This window comes from Podarcis melisellensis, assembly GCF_964234715.1.
Source record: "Podarcis melisellensis genome assembly, chromosome: 11".
In the NCBI taxonomy this organism is placed as follows: domain Eukaryota; kingdom Metazoa; phylum Chordata; class Lepidosauria; order Squamata; family Lacertidae; genus Podarcis; species Podarcis melisellensis.
Genome location: NC_138543.1, coordinates 63,406,844 through 63,427,283, shown reverse-complemented (window position 1 = coordinate 63,427,283; position 20,440 = coordinate 63,406,844). Strand labels below are relative to the sequence as shown.

Below are 20,440 nucleotides of genomic sequence, written 5' to 3'. Positions count from 1 at the left end.
CTCTTCTTCTTCTTCTTCTTCTTCTTCTTCTTCTTCTTCTTCTTCTTCTTCTTCTTCTTCTTCTTCTTCTTCTTCTTCCTGAGTGCAAAGGCAGTATGTGCTTTATGGATTGGAAAGAAGCTCTTTAGAAAACCAAACACCCTCCTTTCCTTTCTGCTAATTTTTTCAACAGCTTTCACAGATGACGACATCACAGATGACATTGAGTGTGCTAAGACAGTTGTTCATGACCCCCAAGGGATGGATGCCTGGTGAGTCTTGCTAACTTCTCACTGCTGGCAAGACTCAAAAGCAGCTGAGATTTCAATTGTTGTGACTGCTTAGAGACGTGTCTTTCACTAGGCTTTGTTGCAGCAAGAAGCTAAAGATTATTCCTCACTAGGCACTGGTGATGCCTCCAAGATGCTTCCTTAAATGTTCAGCAATGGCTTTAGGTGTCTCTTGCCTCTTGGGAGCTGTAAGTATCCAGGTGTGAGTTTAAGGGAACAGTCTAACAACTGAGCCACTGTACAGCAGTGGTTAAAAGTGATGGACCTGGGAGGCCTGGGTTCAAATCCCAGCTTACAGTGGTGTAGCATGGGTTGCCAGCACCCTGGCTGTGCAGAGGGGTCAGTGGGAGGGAGGGAAACAGATGAAGTACACATGCGCACTGCCTAACAGTGTTGGTGTCACGCAGGAGATCGCAGCTGCAGAGATTAGAAAAGAAGAGTTGTTCTGTTGTCTGGAGAGGTCACTTCCTGGTTCACATGGAAAAACCATTTTCAAGAGAGCCCAGCAACAGAAGGCACAGCTGTATTGAGGCAGCACTGGGTATTGAAATTTTGTGCCCCTAACAATTTTGCACCCACAGCAACCACCCCTGTGCCCTCCCATGCAATGCCACTGCCTGCTCACGGGCTGATACTTGGTCTCTCAGCCTAATCTACCTCACAGGGTTCTTGAGAAGATAAGATAGAGGGGAGAACCACATATGCAACCCCGAGTGCCTTGAAGGAAATGTGGAATATAGGTGTAAAAATAAATAGATTGTACTGTAGGAAAGGATAAGGCTGTCTGAGTTTTGTTGCTGATTGGGAAAAAACCCCTGGGGCAGATGACTTAGTGCTTTGGAAAACTGAAACTATTTTAAAGATTCCCCCCCCCTTCCTCATACCCAGAAACAGTAGCTGTAAATAAGCAGATATTTCCAAAGATGCCTTCTAGCCAAATCCTAGCCATGTATAGGGAAAGGGAAAGGGAAAGGGAAAGGGAAAGGGAAAGGACCCCTGGATGGTTAAGTACAGTCAAAGGTGACTATGGGGCTGTGGTGCTCATCTCACTTTCAGGCCGAGGGAACCGGCATTTGTCCACAGACAGCTTTCCAGGTGTGAGAAGTTACTTACGTGGACTTACAATGAGACAAGGAGACACCGAGATAAGGTCTATTACTTCCCTTTTATTATAACGCGTTTGCAAAGGCGGGCTCCCCGTCCCAGGGTGGTACGAAGAGCCCCGAACAATGGACGGGCAAGTGTATTTATCCCTATTGCTGCCGCCCTTCATTCGAAGCTTGGCTTACAATCTGTCTAATCATCAAAGACATGGTACTAATACATCATCCATTCTACACTCTCTAAACCTAACCTTATTTAGAGACTCTTTCTACTTCCTTATCTTGTTGACCTGGCTCCCCTGCAGCCGAACCCACGCTGGAATTTACAACAGCCCAACTCTGGAATTTACAACTGAGTTCGAGGCACACCTTTTTACTCCTTCTCACAATCCCCCCTCTTTTTGTATCTTGTCTCGAACTCACATAATAATTCTTGGGCTGTTATTTCTGCTTCCTCATCGGATGTGGGTACTGAGGCATATTGCATCTTCATGAAATAAGTGGATACCTTCCGTTCCGCTAGGAGGGACAAAGAATTATTGATGGTTCTAACAAAGATTGGCAGAACGCATGGAAGTAGTACGCATCCTGCCGCAATTAACCCAATTAGGGCCACTATGGCCTGCAGACCAGGTAATTTAGGGAACCATGAACCAAACATATCCTTAAGGTTGCCAATACACATGAGCCGACCCAATTTAAAGGTAACCTATTGTAAGCATAGCTCTCACAAGCCCAGTAAAACCCATCGGGGGTTGTCCATTCTAGCATTCTGTTCTCCGGGTCTAGGAGAAAGCTCATATTGGTAATATTTCCGAGGGGAGAGGGCCAAGTTTTATTATTATTCCCTTGACTCCACCACTGTTTGTCCTCCCATTGTCCTATACAAGGGAGTGTCCCCACATGCGTTCCATTTATTCGGCTGGTGTTCCTGGTGAAGCATTCTGTCCCAACTAGGTGATTAGAGATTTGCCATACCTCGTTACCCAAATGCTTATAAGTGTAATTGTTTTGTGTTTTATATACCTCCGTATAGTTTACTTCATGAGCCACCCATGGCCACTGATCCCCCATTTGTTCCTCCACATACAAAACAATTTTTCACCGTTAATTCCTTGGCTATAGTCTCAGCTAAACTCAGGAACATATTATGGGCTTTAGGGGGTAGGGGAAGGGTATTTAAATGCTGTACTTCTTCCTCAAAATCTTCGAATACTGATATGGGTTGTCTTGTTACCTTAGTTGTGTGTATTTGTATGATGAGATATCCATAAGGATCTTTTCCAGTCCCATCAATGCCTATACCTATGTGCACAAATTTAGGCGAAGTAGAAGGTCTCTCGCTCGCCCATAGACATACTGGGTTGCATTTTCCTGTGGAGCAGTCGGTGGAGGCAGCTCCCCTAGTGAGATTTATTCCCTCAGGGCCTCTATAGGTGGGCTGTTTATTAACTCCCTCTGAGTACCAATAATTATATACCCCGGCCCCAGCCCCCACGTTGCTTCCTTTTATTCTCTGGAAAAGGTACTTTCTTTCCTGTAAATATGATTGTTCCCATCCACGATTTCCACACCAGACCCCTGCCCCTCCATTTGGGCCCTGTCCTTTATCTATTGCGATACAAGCATCAAAACAGACCATAATCCTGCCCTCTCCCCTTGTTGTATTATGTGCTATATAACCCTGTCGGTTTTGGGCCAAGGAAAACATACTTCTCCCCTCACCAGCTTGATTAGCGGTTCCGCCCTTATATCCGTAAACATATATACTGGAAGTTATGGGTCCCACCGCCAGGGGTTCATAGCATTCCGTCTTGTTTCCTTTTACCCTACATCTATAATATTGAGTTTGGTTGTGAACACAAGGATCTAACTGTTGAACACATTCTGGCGCTATATTATAATACATTAGGGTCTGTGTGATTTTATTGCCTGTTCGGGTTGTCTGGATGCACTCGGTGCACTGGGGTTCCGATTGGGTTGCCCATGAAGTGGCCCATCCTATTAATACTATTCCTAATACTTGCCAGTTACCTTTCATGTGTGGGGTTCAAATAGATTAAAGCTTGCCTCACCGTTGGGGTTTCTGCTAATTGGCACGTTACCTCCCCTCCTAATTTCACTTCACAATATTGGAGTATAACGTCCTCTATAAAGATGATGCTGCACCTTTCAGTACAATGCACACACTGCACACACCCTTCGCAATGTTGACAGCAACAGCACTCGAAAAAAAAACACACACAGGTACAAAACAAACACATCACAGTCTAGGTGCGCCCTTCTGGATCCCGGTTCCTGATTTGGTAAGCGTAACTTTCAGCGGATTATTTGGACTAGTCACTGCTGTCCAATTTTCAGGTGGAGCTCTTTTCACCCGGTGGTAATGGGTCCATCCATGCTCTCTGGTCCGTACTGCTGATTCGGTTGTGAGCAGGACCTGGTATGGGCCTTCCCAACTCGGGCTGAGTTTCTCCGTCCGCCAAGCCTTTATCAGGACCAGGTCTCCGGGCTGAAAGGTGTGCTGTTGCTCCAGGAGCGGGGGCCGCTGTGCTAGTATGCCTTGTCTGTGGAAAGATAACAGAGACTGGGACAGTGACTGCAAATATTTCCTGATAAACTGATCCCTGAACTCGATTTGAGGGTTTCCTAATACTACCAAATATGGGTGACCCATCATCATCTCAAAAGGGGACAGACCAGTGTCTTTTCGGGGAGCTACCCTCATCCTTAATAGTGCCAAAGGGAGATTTTTCGTCCAAGGCAGCCCATTTTCAAGATATAACTTAGTCAAATGTTTTTTTATTTCCCCATTCGCCCGTTCCACCTTTCCGCTGCTCTCAGGGTGCCAGGACGTGTGGAAACTCCACATAATCCCCACAGTACCTCCTGCATTGCTTTTTTGGTGAAATGAGTTCCCCTATCAGAGTCTATGACTTCTATTATTCCATACCGAGGAAGAATGTGTTCCAGAATGGCTTTGCTAACCACCTGAGCTGTGGCCCTACGGCTAGGGAAGGCCTCAATCCAACCTGTCAAATGATCTTTAAATATCAACAAATACTTCTGCCCCCCCCTTTCTGGCAGTTCGGTAAAATCTACTTGTACTCTCTGGAAGGGCCATACCGCTAGAGGCCGCCCACCCCTTTCAGTTTTCCTTGCCCGGGCTTTGTTAACCTTTTGACATATCAGACACTTCCATGCGATGGCGTGCGCCATCGGCCACATGTCTCTACTCCAATACACTGACTTCACCAAATTCACCATTCCCTCCGTGCCTAAATGACTTCCTTCATGTATTTTCTCCAATATATTTAACATAGTTGATTTTGGAAGGACCATTTGCTTTTCCGGAGTCTCCCAACTTTCTCCTTTTCTTTCCCATCCCTCCTTTTCCATCTATTCTTTCTCCTTTTGAGTGAACACTAAATCTTTTACATCCTGCGGGTCAATCACAGGTACTTGCAGGACACATTGTTTAAATATTTCCTTCCTTGGTTCCCCCTCCGCCGCTTCTCGCGCTCGGAGATCAGCCCATGCATTTCCCTGTTCCTCCGAACTGTATCCTTTGGTGTGGGCGAGGATGTGCACAATGCCTATCTTCCGAGGTCCCATCAGGGATTCTAGTAGCCGCTCGAGTAAAGCAACGTGTTCAATTTGTTTCCCATCCGCCTTTATGAAGCCCCTTTCTCTCCAGGTCCGACCGAAAGTATGCACCACTCCCCATGCATATCTTGAGTCAGTCCAGATTGTCACATCTAACCCGGTTGCCAATTCCAGGGCTCGGGTTAGCGCCATTACTTCACATTTCTGGGCTGACCACGTGCTAGGGAGGGCCCCACTCTCTATCGTCTCCCCGTCTTCCTTGACCACTGCGTATCCCGACCTTCTTTTTCCTTCCCTCACATAACTAGATCCATCTACGAACCATCTTTCCCCTTCCGTTAGAGGTACCTCGCTTAGATCTTCCCTAACTTTGGCCATTAATTCTATATCTTTAAGGCAATCATGCTCCTCTAGTTCCCATTCTTGCCGCTCCCCTCTTAGGAATTCCGCTGGATTCAAATTTCTATCTGTCCCTATGGTTATATCATTTCCAGTTCTGAGTATCCCTTCATATTGCACTAGGCGCCTGTCCGTCATCCAGGTGGGTGCAGCACCTGTCAGTACTGCGCCTATCTGATGAGGGCTGTGCACTATCAGTGCTCCCCCAAAGGTCAATTTCCTGCTTTCCAATACTAATTCGGCCGCTGCAGCCACCGCTTGAATGCACGCCGGCCATCCTCTAACCACTGGTTCTAAGGTTGCGCTTAGATAAGCTACTGGCTGATATCGCCCCCCTCTTTTCTGAGCCAGGACTCCTACTGCCGTCTGAGCAGCCGCTGTCACATACAAGTGGAACGGCTGCTGTAGATTTGGCAGGGCCAGAGCCGGACTAGTTATTAAAGTTTTCTTAATTTCTTCCCACCTGGCCTTATCTTCCTCGTCCCATTGCACCTCCTCTTGTTTTCCTGTCAGTTTCCTATTCAAAAACTGAGTCAACTTTGAATACTGATCTATCCACAATCTGCAATATCCCAATAATCCTAACATTCTTCTTACATCAGTTTTATCTTTAGGTGGTCGTAGTTCCATGATCCCTTTTACTCTATCTGGGTCTAATTGCCTTATCATCCCAAGCCAACAAAACCTGTCCCAAAGGACTATTTGGATCTATGGGGTCTTTGGTCCCATTACTGGGGCCCCTTTTACATGTACTCTGACTCTTTCCCATACTCTATTATGTCTCTTTTTCGTTCACTCACACAATCACGCGGAATCGCCTGGCCGTTTCCCTCGCGGGAGAACGGAACCGCAAGCTAATCCTCCCGCCGGGGTCCCAGGCCCCCCGGTCCACACTCACGCGTCCGTTTGGAACCTCTCTTTCATACAGAGACCACACACCAACAACACCCAATATTCCCCTTCCCAGGGATATATTACCAAGATACTCACCCCCTTCAGTCTAGTGCCTCCTTCTCGGTGGCTGGTAAACTGGCAGGCGTCCCTGCAGGGCGAGGCAGTCCCCGACTGCGGCGGTCCCAGACCACCAGTCTTTCAGAATATCTTAAGTCGGTTCTCCGTCCTTCCAGCTCCCGGAACCTGTCACCGCGGGCCCTGAGCAACAGATCTCTCCGAAAATCGGAGTGCCGGCTGATCCGTTCCCCAGCCCCCGCCGAGCAGGTCGTCGAGAGCCCCACGTTGGGCGCCAAAAATTGTGAGAAGTTACTTACGTGGACTTACAATGAGACAAGGAGACACCGAGATAAGGTCTATTACTTCCCTTTTATTATAACGCGTTTGCAAAGGCGGGCTCCCCGTCCCAGGGTGGTACGAAGAGCCCCGAACAATGGACGGGCAAGTGTATTTATCCCTATTGCTGCCGCCCTTCATTCGAAGCTTGGCTTACAATCTGTCTAATCATCAAAGACATGGTACTAATACATCATCCATTCTACACTCTCTAAACCTAACCTTATTTAGAGACTCTTTCTACTTCCTTATCTTGTTGACCTGGCTCCCCTGCAGCCGAACCCACGCTGGAATTTACAACAGCCCAACTCTGGAATTTACAACTGAGTTCGAGGCACACCTTTTTACTCCTTCTCACACAGGTCATGTGGCCAGGATGACTAAACTGCTTCTGGCACAACGGGACACCATGGTGGAAACCAGAGCTCACGGAAACGCCATTTACCTTCCTGCTGCAGTGGTAACTATTTATCTACTTCCACTGGCATGCTTTCGAACTGCTAGGTTGGCAGGAGCTGGGATAGAGTAATGGGAGCTCACTCCATCATGGGGATTTGAACCACTGACCTTCCAAGTGGCAAGCCCAAGAGGCTCAGTGCCAGACCTTAAACTTTACTATGAATCAGCCGCATTTTGCTGGCTGAAAGATTGGCTGCTTATTGAAAACACGGACATTTTGGATTTGGAAGGCTTTAATAATGTTTTTGGATGGCATGCATATTTGTGGTACGATAAGGTTAAAGCACATAAGGCCTTTAAAAACCATATTGTCAGGAAAGCATTGTTTAATGTTTGGATGAGATATAAGGACTTGCTTGAAAGTAAAACACCAAGGTGGCTGTCACCAATGGAGGCTAAGGCTCTGAAAAAACTTAATAAGGAGACAAATTGGCCAAAATATTGGGAAATTTTGGAACAAGATGGAGATAAATTGAAGTTGCAGAGCTTTGACAGATTAAAAACTAAAGTACGAGATTGGTTACACTATTATCAAATAAGGGAGGTTTACAATTTGGATAAGAAAATTGGTTTTCAGTTGGAAAAATCAAAATTGGAAACAGAACTGTTAGATCCTAAAACTAAGAATTTGTCAAGAATGTATAACTTGCTGTTGAAATGGAATACACAAGATGAAACGGTTAAATCTGTTATGATTAAATGGGCACAAGACTTTGGACACAACATTATGATGGCTGACTGGGAAAAGTTATGGACCACAGGTATTAAGTTTATGGCATGTAATGCCTTAAGAGAGAATATAATGAAAATGATGTACAGGTGGTACTTAACTCCAGTCAAGCTTGCAAAAATCTACCATTTGCCCGATAATAAATGTTGAAAATGTAAAGAGATTGAGGGTACATTTTTTCACCTTTGGTGGACATGCCCAAGGATTAAGGCCTTCTGGGAGATGATTTATAATGAAATGAAAAAGGTATTTAAATATACCTTCCAGAAGAAACCGGAGGCCTTCCTCCTGGGCATGGTCGGCCAATTGGTGCGAAGGGAGGATAGAACTATTTTTATGTACGCTACAACAGCAGCAAGAATACTCATCGCAAGGTATTGGAAGACACAAGAATTACCCACTCGAGAAGAATGGCAGACGAAAGTGATGGACTATATGGAATTGGCTGAGATGACTGGCAGAATCCAGGACCAAGGGGAAGAGTCGGTGGAAGAAGATTGGAAAAAATTTAAAGTATATCTTCAAAAATATTTTAAAATTAAGGAATGTTAGGAAGATGTTGGAAAAAGAAAGTTAGGTGGTTTTGGTAGAAATGATATGATGAAATTGATGAAAGAGAGGACGTTAAAATTTAATATATTAAATTAAATTACTTAATTGAAAAGTAGGTTGGAAGGATGTGCTGAAACAATGATTTGAACTGGAATACAAAATTGGGAGGTGTGAGGAGGTCAAGGAAAGAAGTAAAGGAAAAAAGTCATATAAAGGTTTAATATTCTTTTTTTTTTTAGAGAATGTATTTTTATTCTCTCTTGTTTATCTGTTGTATTTCTTCTTCTTCTTTGTATTTGGTATTGCTCTTGCTTTTTTTCTTTTGTAACTTTTAAAATCTGGAATAAATATTATATATATATATATATATATATATGCAGGTTTTGGTGTCCTCGGGTGTCTTCCCGTGTAAAAGTTGGGGTGTCTAGGCGACGTTTCGACGAGGTCTCACTCGTCATCTTCAGGCTGGTGCTTTCGGCTTCTTGTTACTGGAACAGAGCAGGATCTCAGTGTTTGAGTTCCTATAAATACTGTTGAGGGGGTGTGGTGTATAGCCTCCAATGTTCTGGGCAGAGAGGAAGTTCCCAGGCTAGTGTGCCTTTTCTTCTTTTGTTCCTTAATTACTTGAGGGATATCTTGAGTGATTTCTTGAGTGATATCCTGAGTACCACTTAGGTGGGTCATTAGGTGTGGATTAGTTGCTAAAGTCTTTGTGTCTTGACCTCTTGAACTTTGTGAAGAGTTTTTCTGAGAAGATGGCTGTACTGCACTTAGTTGTGCTCTGGCTTGGCTTCGTGTATAGGGGCGAGCTATGGTTTTGTGGCCTGTGTCAGCCAGATCTGTGTAGGGATTGCAGGGGGGTGCAGCATCCGGAGGTGCCACCATGGTTTGGCTACTGGATGGTGTCTGTAATTTATCTGTGGAGAGGGTCTGGGTTTGGGTCTGGTGTGGTTGATTGGTGATGGCGTTCTGTGTGCCTCTGGATCTGGTGTCAGTTTTTGTGGGGAGGGCTAATTTCCAGATGTCTGGCAAGCGGGATGTGTCGTCACGCTTGTTCATGTTGTGAGGGTGTTTCTCTATCTCGATGGCTTCCATGATTATTCTCTTGTGGTGATGTTCCATGTTAAAGAGCAATTTGGAATCTGCAAAATTAATTTCGTGTCCTGTTTCTTTCATGTGTTGGAAAAGAGAGGAAGTTTTTTCTTCTTTTTTGACGGCATTCTTGTGTTCTGCGATACGTGCATTTATTCGTCTGTTTGTTTGTCCAATGTACGTGGCTGGGCAGACTTTGCAGGGTATTTCATAGACCCCTTGGTTTTCCAACTGGATTTTATCCTTGGGGTTTCTGAGGATATTGGCTATTTTTTGGTTGGTGCAAAAGGCTGTTTTGATATTGTGTTTATGGAGGATTTTGCTAATTTTATCTGTAGTGCCCTTGATATAAGGAAGGAGGGCCATGCCATTGTTTTCTTCTGTGTCTTGGTTTTTGGGGGGTGTTTCTTTTTGGATTAGCTTCGTAACCCTGTTTTGCTGGTATCCATTGGCAATTAACACATTTGAGAGATTCTGTAACTCAGTTGTCAAGTGGTCTTTGTCAGCCAGGCGTTTGGTTCTGGAGATGAGAGTCTTGGCTACAACATCCTCTGCTCCAGCAAACCACCCAGAAGCAATTTACACAAAGAAGAACAGAAAGCACTCACCAACCTGAGGAAAGACAACAACATAATCATTCTCCCAGCAGACAAAGGTAATGCCACTGTTGTGATGAACACATCGGACTACCAAGCAAAACTATCAAATCTACTCCAAGATCCTACCTACCAACCTATAAAAACAGATCCCACCACCTATCTGGAAAAAACCACCAAATCCAAAATAAAAGCCTCTCCTATCAGTGAAGAAATCCAGCTAAGAATCATCCCCAGAGAAAAATCATCCAGATGCCCCAAACTCTACGGCCTCCCCAAGATACACAAAGAAGGAACACCACTCAGACCAATAGTCAGCTCCATAGGCTCACCTCTACAAAATCTCGCGAAATTTCTCGCCAAGCAACTTCAGCCCTATGCAGAATCCATCTCTTCACACGTTCCAAACTCCTTCCAGTTCATAGAAACAATAAAGAAGCAAAACCTACATCCTAATGACCTACTTGTGAGCTTCGATGTTGTATCTCTCTTCACACAAGTGCCCATTAATGAAGCCTTGACAGCCATTCAAAACAAATACAATCCCCCCGAATACATCTTGGACCTGACCAACCACTGCCTAACCAACACGTACTTCATCCACAATGGACAAAGATACAAACAGATAGAAGGAGCACCTATGGGATCACCCCTCTCACCGGTCATCGCAAACCTGTACATGGAACACTTTGAAACCAATGCTTTAGACAAGTCAGAACACAAACCCAAACTTTGGCTCAGATATGTTGACGACACCTTTGTAATTTGGCCACACGGGAAGGAAAAACTGGATAGCTTCCTCACACATCTCAACAGCCTACACCCCAAAATACAATTCACTATGGAAATAGAAGCCAACAACCAACTTCCCTTCCTTGACGTCCTAATCTACAAAAAACCTGATGGCTCCCTAGGACACACTATCTACCGGAAAAAAACACACACCAACCGCTACTTACATGCACAATCACACCACCACCCTGCACAAATAAACTCCGTAGCCAAGACTCTCATCTCCAGAACCAAACGCCTGGCTGACAAAGACCACTTGACAACTGAGTTACAGAATCTCTCAAATGTGTTAATTGCCAATGGATACCAGCAAAACAGGGTTACGAAGCTAATCCAAAAAGAAACACCCCCCAAAAACCAAGACACAGAAGAAAACAATGGCATGGCCCTCCTTCCTTATATCAAGGGCACTACAGATAAAATTAGCAAAATCCTCCATAAACACAATATCAAAACAGCCTTTTGCACCAACCAAAAAATAGCCAATATCCTCAGAAACCCCAAGGATAAAATCCAGTTGGAAAACCAAGGGGTCTATGAAATACCCTGCAAAGTCTGCCCAGCCACGTACATTGGACAAACAAACAGACGAATAAATGCACGTATCGCAGAACACAAGAATGCCGTCAAAAAAGAAGAAAAAACTTCCTCTCTTTTCCAACACATGAAAGAAACAGGACACGAAATTAATTTTGCAGATTCCAAATTGCTCTTTAACATGGAACATCACCACAAGAGAATAATCATGGAAGCCATCGAGATAGAGAAACACCCTCACAACATGAACAAGCGTGACGACACATCCCGCTTGCCAGACATCTGGAAATTAGCCCTCCCCACAAAAACTGACACCAGATCCAGAGGCACACAGAACGCCATCACCAATCAACCACACCAGACCCAAACCCAGACCCTCTCCACAGATAAATTACAGACACCATCCAGTAGCCAAACCATGGTGGCACCTCCGGATGCTGCACCCCCCTGCAATCCCTACACAGATCTGGCTGACACAGGCCACAAAACCACAGCTCGCCCCTATACACGAAGCCAAGCCAGAGCACAACTAAGTGCAGTACAGCCATCTTCTCAGAAAAACTCTTCACAAAGTTCAAGAGGTCAAGACACAAAGACTTTAGCAACTAATCCACACCTAATGACCCACCTAAGTGGTACTCAGGATATCACTCAAGAAATCACTCAAGATATCCCTCAAGTAATTAAGGAACAAAAGAAGAAAAGGCACACTAGCCTGGGAACTTCCTCTCTGCCCAGAACATTGGAGGCTATACACCACACCCCCTCAACAGTATTTATAGGAACTCAAACACTGAGATCCTGCTCTGTTTCAGTAACAAGAAGCCGAAAGCACCAGCCTGAAGATGACGAGTGAGACCTCGTCGAAACGTCGCCTAGACACCCCAACTTTTACACGGGAAGACACCCGAGGACACCAAAACCTGCATATATATATATATATATATATATATATATATATATATATATATATATATAAAAAGAGGCTCAGTGGTTTAGACCACAGTGATTTAGATGCCACCCGCGTCCCTAAAACAGAGACATCACCTTGCCAACAAAGGTCTGTTTAGTTAAAGCTACGGTTTTCCCAGTAGTGACGTATGGAAGTGAGAGCTGGACCATAAAGAAGTTTGTCCTGGGCTTTGAAGACACTCAAACTCAGGACGCAAGGGAGAAACGTGCTGAGAGGAAGGCACATTTGACAAATCTTCACCTGGATCAACTCCTGCCTGGAAACCTACATCCCCACTGTGGAAGGACATGTGGATCCAGAATTGACCTCCACAGTCACTTACAGACACAACAATAAGACCCCTACTGAGGGGAACAGAAGCAGTGATCTGTGGGCCTGACAAGATGTCTCGGGAGGTGTGCTGTCTCCCCGGGGCTAAGATCCAAGATGTAACTGAACGACTGCAAGGAATCATAAAACCCACTGACAAATACCCCTTCCTCTTGGTTCATGTGGGAACCAATGACACTGCAAGCAATAGCCTCCAGAAGATCAAAAGAGACTATGAGGCTCTGGGCAGGAAATTGAAGCAATTAAATGCGCAAATTGTCACCTCATCTGTCCTCCCAGTTGAACGACGTGGCCCAGGGAGAGAGGGAAAAATAGTGGAAGTGAACAGCTGGCTTCGCAAATGGTGTAAACAGGAACGGTTTGGATTCTTAGATCACGGACTGCAGTTTCTTGAAGATGGACTTCTGGCAAGCGATGGGCTGCACCTCACAACGGTTGGGAGGAATGTTTTTGCCAAAAATCTCAGAAACTTCATCAGGAGGGCTTTAAACTGACTAATGTGGGGGAGGGAGACAGTGCTCCTGAAGGTAGGAGTCTATCAATTGATGAAGATGATCATCCAAATGTCATAGACCAAATGGAGCAAACAGCACGCAGACCTAGCGGTGGGAGGAAAAAAATCCTTAAATAAGAGACACGGGGGAATGATTAATGGACCAATGTCTGTACACTAATGCGCAAAGCATGGGAAATAAACAAGATGAGCTTGAGCTCTTGGTACAGCAAACTAAATATGACATAATAGGCATCACTGAAACCTGGTGGGATAAGTCCCATGATTGGAATGTAATAATGGAGGGATACAATCTATTTCAGAGAAACAGACCAGACAAGAAAGGAGGAGGAGTGGCGTTATATGTCAGGGATGTTTATACCTGTGAAGAGATCCAAGATTTAGAACCTCAAAGCCAAAGTGAGAGCATTTGGGTCAAAATTAAGGGAGAGAAGAATAACAGTGACCTCATTATGGGAGTTTACTATAGATCCCCAAGCCAAACGGAGGACATAGATGATGCCTTCCTGGAACAGATGGCCAAGCATGCAAAAGGAAGGGAGATAGTAGTAATGGGGGACTTCAATTACCCGGATATTTGTTGGATGTCAAACTCAGCCAAGAGCATAAGGTCAAACAGATTCCTCACTGGCCTTGCAGACAACTTCATTGTCCAGAAAGTGGGAGAAGCAACAAGAGGAACAGCCATTTTAGATCTGGTCCTAACCAATGTTGATGACCTGGTTAGTGGGGTAGAAGTGGAAGGATCATTAGGCGCGAGTGATCATGCTCTTCTGAAGTTTACTATACAGCGGAAAGGAGCAGCCAAGCATACTAGGACTCAATTTCTTGACTTTAAGAAAGCCGACTTCATAAAACTTAGGGAAGTGCTGGGTGAGATCCCATGGACAGTAATACTAAAAGGAAAGGGAGTTCATGATGGCTGGGAGTTTGTTAAGAGGGAGATAGTATAAGCACAACTTCAGGCAATCCGATGAGACGGAAACGTGGAAGGTGCCTAAAGAAGCCAGGGTGGCTATCTAAAGAACTTTTAACTGATTTAAGATTAAAAAAAGGATGTGTACAAAAAATGGAAAAGGGGGGAAACCACCAAAGAGGAATTCAAACAAATAGCCAGCACGTGTAGACACAAAGTCAGAAAAGCTAAAGCACAGAATGAACTCAGGCTTGCTAGAGAGGTTAAAAGCAACAAAAAAGGCTTTTATGGGTATGTTCGTAGCAAAAGGAAGAACAAAGAAACCGTGGGGTCACTCAGAGGAGAAGATGGTGAAATGCAAACAGGGGACACAGAAAGGGCTGAACTCCTCAATGCCTTCTTTGCCTCAGTCTTCTCCGATAAAGAAAACAATGCCCAACCTGAAGAATTTGGAGCAAATGATTCAGCAGAGGAAACACAGCCCAGAATAGCTAAGGAGATAGAACAAGAATACTTGGCTAGTCTAGATGTTTTCAAGTCTCCAGAGCCAGATGAACTGCATCCAAGAGTATTAAAAGAACTGGCAGATGTGATCTCAGAACCACTGGCAGTCATCTTTGAGAATTCCTGGAGAACAGGCGAAGTCCCGGCAGACTGGAGGAGGGCAAATGTTGTCCCTATTTTCAAAAAGGGGGGAAGAGAGGACCCAAATAATTACCGCCCAGTCAGTCTGACATCCATACCAGGGAAGATTCTGGAGCAGATCATTAAACAAACAGTCTGTGAGCACCTAGAAAGGAATGCTGTGATCACCAATAGTCAGCATGGATTTCTGAAAAATAAGTCATGTCAGACTAACCTGATCTCGTTTTTTGACAGAATTACAAGCCTGGTAGATGAAGGGAATGCAGTGGATGTAGCCTACCTTGATTTCAACAAGGCATTTGACAATTTTCTGAAAAATAAGTCATGTCAGACTAACCTGATCTCATTTTTTGACAGAATTACAAGCCTGGTAGATGAAGGGAATGCAGTGGATGTAGCCTACCTTGATTTCAACAAGGCATTTGACAAGGTGCCCCATGATATTCTTGTAAAGTAGCTGGTAAAATGCGGTCTTGACTATGCTACCACTCAGTGGATTTGTAACTGGCTGACTGACCGAACCCAAAGGGTGCTTATCAATGGTTCCTCTTCATCCTGGAGAAGAGTGACTAGTGGGGTGCCACAGGGTTCTGTCTTGGGCCCGGTCTTATTCAACATCTTTATCAACGACTTGGATGATGGACTCAAGGGCATCCTGATCAAATTTGCAGATGACACCAAACTGGGAGGGGTGGCTAACACCCCAGAGGACAGGATCACACTTCAAAACGACCTTGACAGATTAGAGAACTGGGCCAAAACAAACAGGATGAATTTTAACAGGGAGAAATGTAAAGTATTGCACTTGGGCAAAAAAAATGAGAGGCACAAATACAAGATGGGTGACACCTGGCTTGAGAGCAGTACATGTGAAAAGGATCTAGGAGTCTTGGTTGACCACAAACTTGACATGAACCAACAGTGTGACGCGGCAGCTAAAAAAGCCAATGCAATTCTGGGCTGCATCAATAGGAGTATAGCATCTAGATCAAGGGAAGTAATAGTGCCACTATTGTGGGCCAACAGTTCATGTTTGCGGGTTGTGTAGCCAGCGATTTCTGGCCCGGGCTGCTGCTGGGCCATCCCTTCCACACCCAGTCCAGGACCCAGGAGATGACCCTATCTTTCTTGGAATGGTGTGCAACTTCTTGTGCCTGAATGGGGCGGTTGGGAAGCAGCTCCAGGCTCATAACCTCTTGTGAGGGCGCTGGGTCGGGGCCTGTTTCCGGTAGTGGTAGCCTGCTGAGGGCGTCCACGTGGCCCATCGCCTTCCCAGGGCAGTGAATCAGTGCATACTGGTAGCTGGCAAGGAAAATTGACCACCTGAGGACGCAAGGAGACAGAACTTGGGGGGTCTGCTTTTTTGGGGGCAAACAGGCCAAGCAACAGCTTGTGGTCAGTCACCACGGTAAAGGGCCGCCCGTACAAGAAATCATGGAATTTTTTTACTCCCTTCAGAAACAACCTTTCTCTCTCCTCTATGTGACATCCTTTTATATATTTGAACATGGCTATCATATCACCCCTTAACCTCCTCTTCTCCAGGCTAAACATGCCCAGCTCCCTTAGCTGTTTCTCATAAGGCATCGTTTCCAGGCCTTTGACCATTTTGGTTGCCCTCCTCTGGACACGTTCCAGTTTGTCCGTGTCCTTCTTGAACTGTGGTGCCCAGAACTGGACACAGTACTCCAGGTGAGGTCTGACCAGAGCAGAACACAGTGGCACTATTACTTCCCTTGATCTAGATGCTATACTCCTATTGATGCAGCCCAGAATTGCATTGGCTTTTTTAGCTGCCGCGTCACACTGTTGGCTCATGTCAAGTTTGTGGTCAACCAAGACTCCTAGATCCTTTTCACATGTACTGCTCTCAAGCCAGGTGTCACCCATCTTGTATTTGTGCCTCTCATTTTTTTTGCCCAAGTGCAATACTTTACATTTCTCCCTGTTAAAATTCATCCTGTTTGTTTTGGCCCAGTTCTCTAATCTGTCAAGGTCGTTTTGAAGTGTGATACTGTCCTCTGGGGTGTTAGCCACCCCTCCCAGTTTGGTGTCATCTGCAAATTTGATCAGGATGCCCTTGAGTCCATCATCCAAGTCGTTGATAAAGATGTTGAATAAGACCGGGCCCAAGACAGAACCCTGTGGCACCCCACTAGTCACCCTTCTCCAGGATGAAGAGGTACCATTGATGAGCACCCTTTGGGTTCGGTCAGTCAGCCAGTTACAAATCCACTGAGTGGTCCTCCTTGCTTGTAATTCTGTCAAAAAACGAGATCAGGTTAGTCTGACATGACTTATTTTTCAGAAATCCATGCTGACTATTGGTGATCACAGCATTCCTTTCTAGGTGCTCACAGACTGTTTGCTTAATGATCTGCTCCAGAATCTTCCCTGGTATTGATGTCAGACTGACTGGGCGGTAATTATTTGGGTCCTCTCTTTTCCCCTTTTTGAAAATAGGGACAACATTTGCCCTCCTCCAGTCTGCTGGGACTTCGCCTGTTCTCCAGGAATTCTCAAAGATGACTGCCAGTGGTTCTGAGATCACATCTGCCAGTTCTTTTAATACTCTTGGATGCAGTTCATCTGGCCCTGGAGACTTGAATACATCTAGACTAGCCAAGTATTCTTGTACTAATTTTACAATTGTTTTTCATTTTCATTCAGTAGAGCAGAATGTTTCTCCAGTGCTGAAAATTTAAAGTCTCTCTGCTTCACAAATAGGTTTCCGCTTCCATTTTAAAATATTTTCCCTACAGTCTCCATTTAGCACGTTGAAAACAAGAGGTTGACAGCTTTTGGGGAAATAATCTCCTTTATTCCTAAGGATGTACAAATTATATTTAACCTACATGTCTCTGAATATCATAAATCAATGAGGAAGAGGGAAAATTCAAGTTAGATCCAAATTCCACTGCTCTTGAACTATTTATTTTTATACTCTTTTGGTATCTGACCTGCTCCTTCCATTGAAGAGCCACTCATACTGCAAGGGTGATAGCTTCAGAGTTTCTATAGAACCCTTTGTCTGTTCTTCTTTGTAGGGGATCAAAGGCCATATGGTGGACTCTGCAAACTGAGAAGTGTGTCCCTCCGTGGACTGACACCTTATAGTCTGACACTGGTAACTAAGTTTTGTCTCTCAATGGGAGGAACATGACTGAGAAATAGAGGCTGCTGGTTCTTTGGGGAGCAAGGAAATAGGCCAGCCTGCTGGGGCACATGTACAGGGATCTCCTAAGGTGCCACATAGCCATGACCCTTCTTAGTCAGGAAAGTTTCTCAGCGGGAATGTTGCAGGGCAAAAGCACATCTCTTGTAGACAGCATAGAGAAGAAGGATGGCTCGCAGCATCTGTCGGCACATGGCCATAGCCACGCGCACTTGTGGCTCCTGGAGTCCACGGGGCCAGCGCTGGCGGGGACTTATGACTTGACTGAAGGCCGAGGGCTCAGAAACCCTGAGAGAGCCAGTCCAGCGTGGGGGCTGTGCTGTCACGAGGTGTCCAAAGACAGAGTCAAGCCCTGAGAGGCGCACGACCTGTGGCCTGTGCACACTGCTGGAGCGCCCCCTTGTCTCTCCTGCGGCTCCAGGAGGTTGCAGCTGCCCTGCCCCCGTCTTTGCACCAGGCTCTAACACCAAGCTAAGTCCCTGGAAGCAAAGCTGCACTTCCAGGTCAGCTGCTGCTGGGCTCTGCCCACTTCGGAAGGGGTGCTTGGTGCCAACAGACCGGGCACCCCTCAGCCATTGCAGGGACTCATCAAGAGGAGACCAGGGTGCCCAAAGCTGGTACCCACCAGCCATGGTCAGTGCCAGCAGGCGTCCATCCTCTGTACTGCCCAGGTTCCAGGTGCATCTTTCCTCTACCCAGCGCCCTTGGTAACCTATTGTGAGCACAGCCAACCTAGAACTCTCCAACCAAGGCAACGTTCCAGAACATCCTCATTCCCCAGGACGGTGTTTCCTGCAGGAGCTGTGTGTCCGTTATAAGAAATTATCTTCAGGCAAATGAAAATAGGTATAATAAATAATACTTATTGTCAGGGGTTCAGAAGGAGAGACACAGGAGGGGGAGCAAATGGAGAGTGAGGAGGAGGAGTACGAAGGGGGAGCAGGCAGTGACAGCGGCCAGAGTCACTCCACAAGCCTCTCTAGCAAATCGGAGGACTCACAGAAGGGAGCGCCAATGGCCAGAGCGAGGGGGGTTCCAGGGGGGAAGCCCCAGGAGGGAGGGGCCAGCGGGGAGTCCCTGAGCAGCAGTTGGAAATCAGGACCAGCTTCCCCACCAGAGCGCAGTGGGGAGGGGGAGTCCCAGGAGTCGGGACCAGTGCTCTCACCACCAGCGGGAGGAGAGGAGTCAGGTTTGGCAACGCCCACATCAGGAAGCGGGGAAACGGTCAGAAGGAAGGTTACCGGCTGGGCGCGCGCCAAGTTCAAATGTACAGGCGAACGGCACAGCAGGGAGTCCTGACAGGGAGCCAGGTCCTAAAGCCCGCCGGAAGGAAGGGCGAGACTCAGGGGGGTCAGCGTCAGAAGAGTCCAGGAAGGAGGAAACCCCAGGGGGCAGAAGGACCCAGCGAAGAAAGGAACAGCGCAGGAGGTGGAGCCGGGCTAGGATCTTAAACTGGTGTGGGGTCAGCAGTGAGTCAGAGGGGACTTAGCCGGTCTAGCGTCAAGACGTGGGTCTGCGCGCCCAGAACTTGGAAATGGAGACTAAACTTCAATAAAGACTTTTGTATATAACATCCACTGGGCGTTGGTCCTCTGTGAGCTGGGACTTAGCGGCAGCCCTGACACTTATGTATAAAGTTACTTTATCCTTTCCTAGCAGCGAAAGAGCTCTGACGGCTTCACAGCGCCATCTACTGTATCTATAATGAATAACACCAATTCACAATGTCGATCCACTCCATTCAGTGAATGAGGGCTCATTCATAAAAGCTGTCAAATTGTGTCCCCCCCCCCACACACACATTGCATGATGCCCGTGATCTACATACTACGTATATAAGTCAAAGAACCGGGTACAGGTAAAACAATAAAGTTTATTATTTACACAAGAAATAAGATGATAATTTAAGTCTATACATTCTATATAGCTTTGCTTCCATATACTCTGGTTGGCCTCTGCTTCTTCTCTCAAACCCATATAGACCTTCCCAAGGGGCTCTATACGGGACCCCAGAAATGAGATGATTTTTTTTCTTACAACATGTCTTCTCTCACACATTCACAGAAACACTGAATCAATTGTAGAGTTGGAAGGGACCCCCGGGATCACCTAGTCCAACCCCCTGCAATGCAGGAATCATAACTAAAGCATCCCTGACAGGGGGCCGACTGACCTCTGCTTAAAAACCTCAAAGGTATTAAGAGTCAAAATAGGATGGTAGGCAGCATAAGTGAACAGAGTCAAATCTCTCGAAAATGCTTTGATAATTGTCCAAAACCACAGCAGAAATGTGTGCCGTTGGCATAGGCATTGTTGTTGAGTTGTTTAGTCGTGCCCGACTCTTCGTGACCCCCCTGGACCAGAGCACGCCAGGCACTCCGGTCTTCCACTGCCTCCCGCAGTTTGGTCAAACTCAAATTAGTAGCTTCAAGAACACAGTCCAACCATCTCCTCTGTCGTCCCCT

At 45.9% G+C, this 20,440-nt stretch overlaps 1 protein-coding gene and 1 pseudogene across 2 annotated transcripts in view; one reads left to right on the top strand and one right to left on the bottom strand.

Moving 5' to 3' along the window:
- The window catches only part of LOC309380190 (lysozyme C-3-like), a 138,520-nt gene that overhangs the window by 10,701 nt on the left and 107,379 nt on the right, over nt 1-20,440 (top strand). The window lies entirely within an intron of this gene.
- LOC309380812 (FANCD2 opposite strand protein pseudogene) lies at nt 17,713-18,684 on the bottom strand (annotated as a pseudogene). Its single transcript has one exon. The product of its transcript is annotated as an FANCD2 opposite strand protein pseudogene (transcript).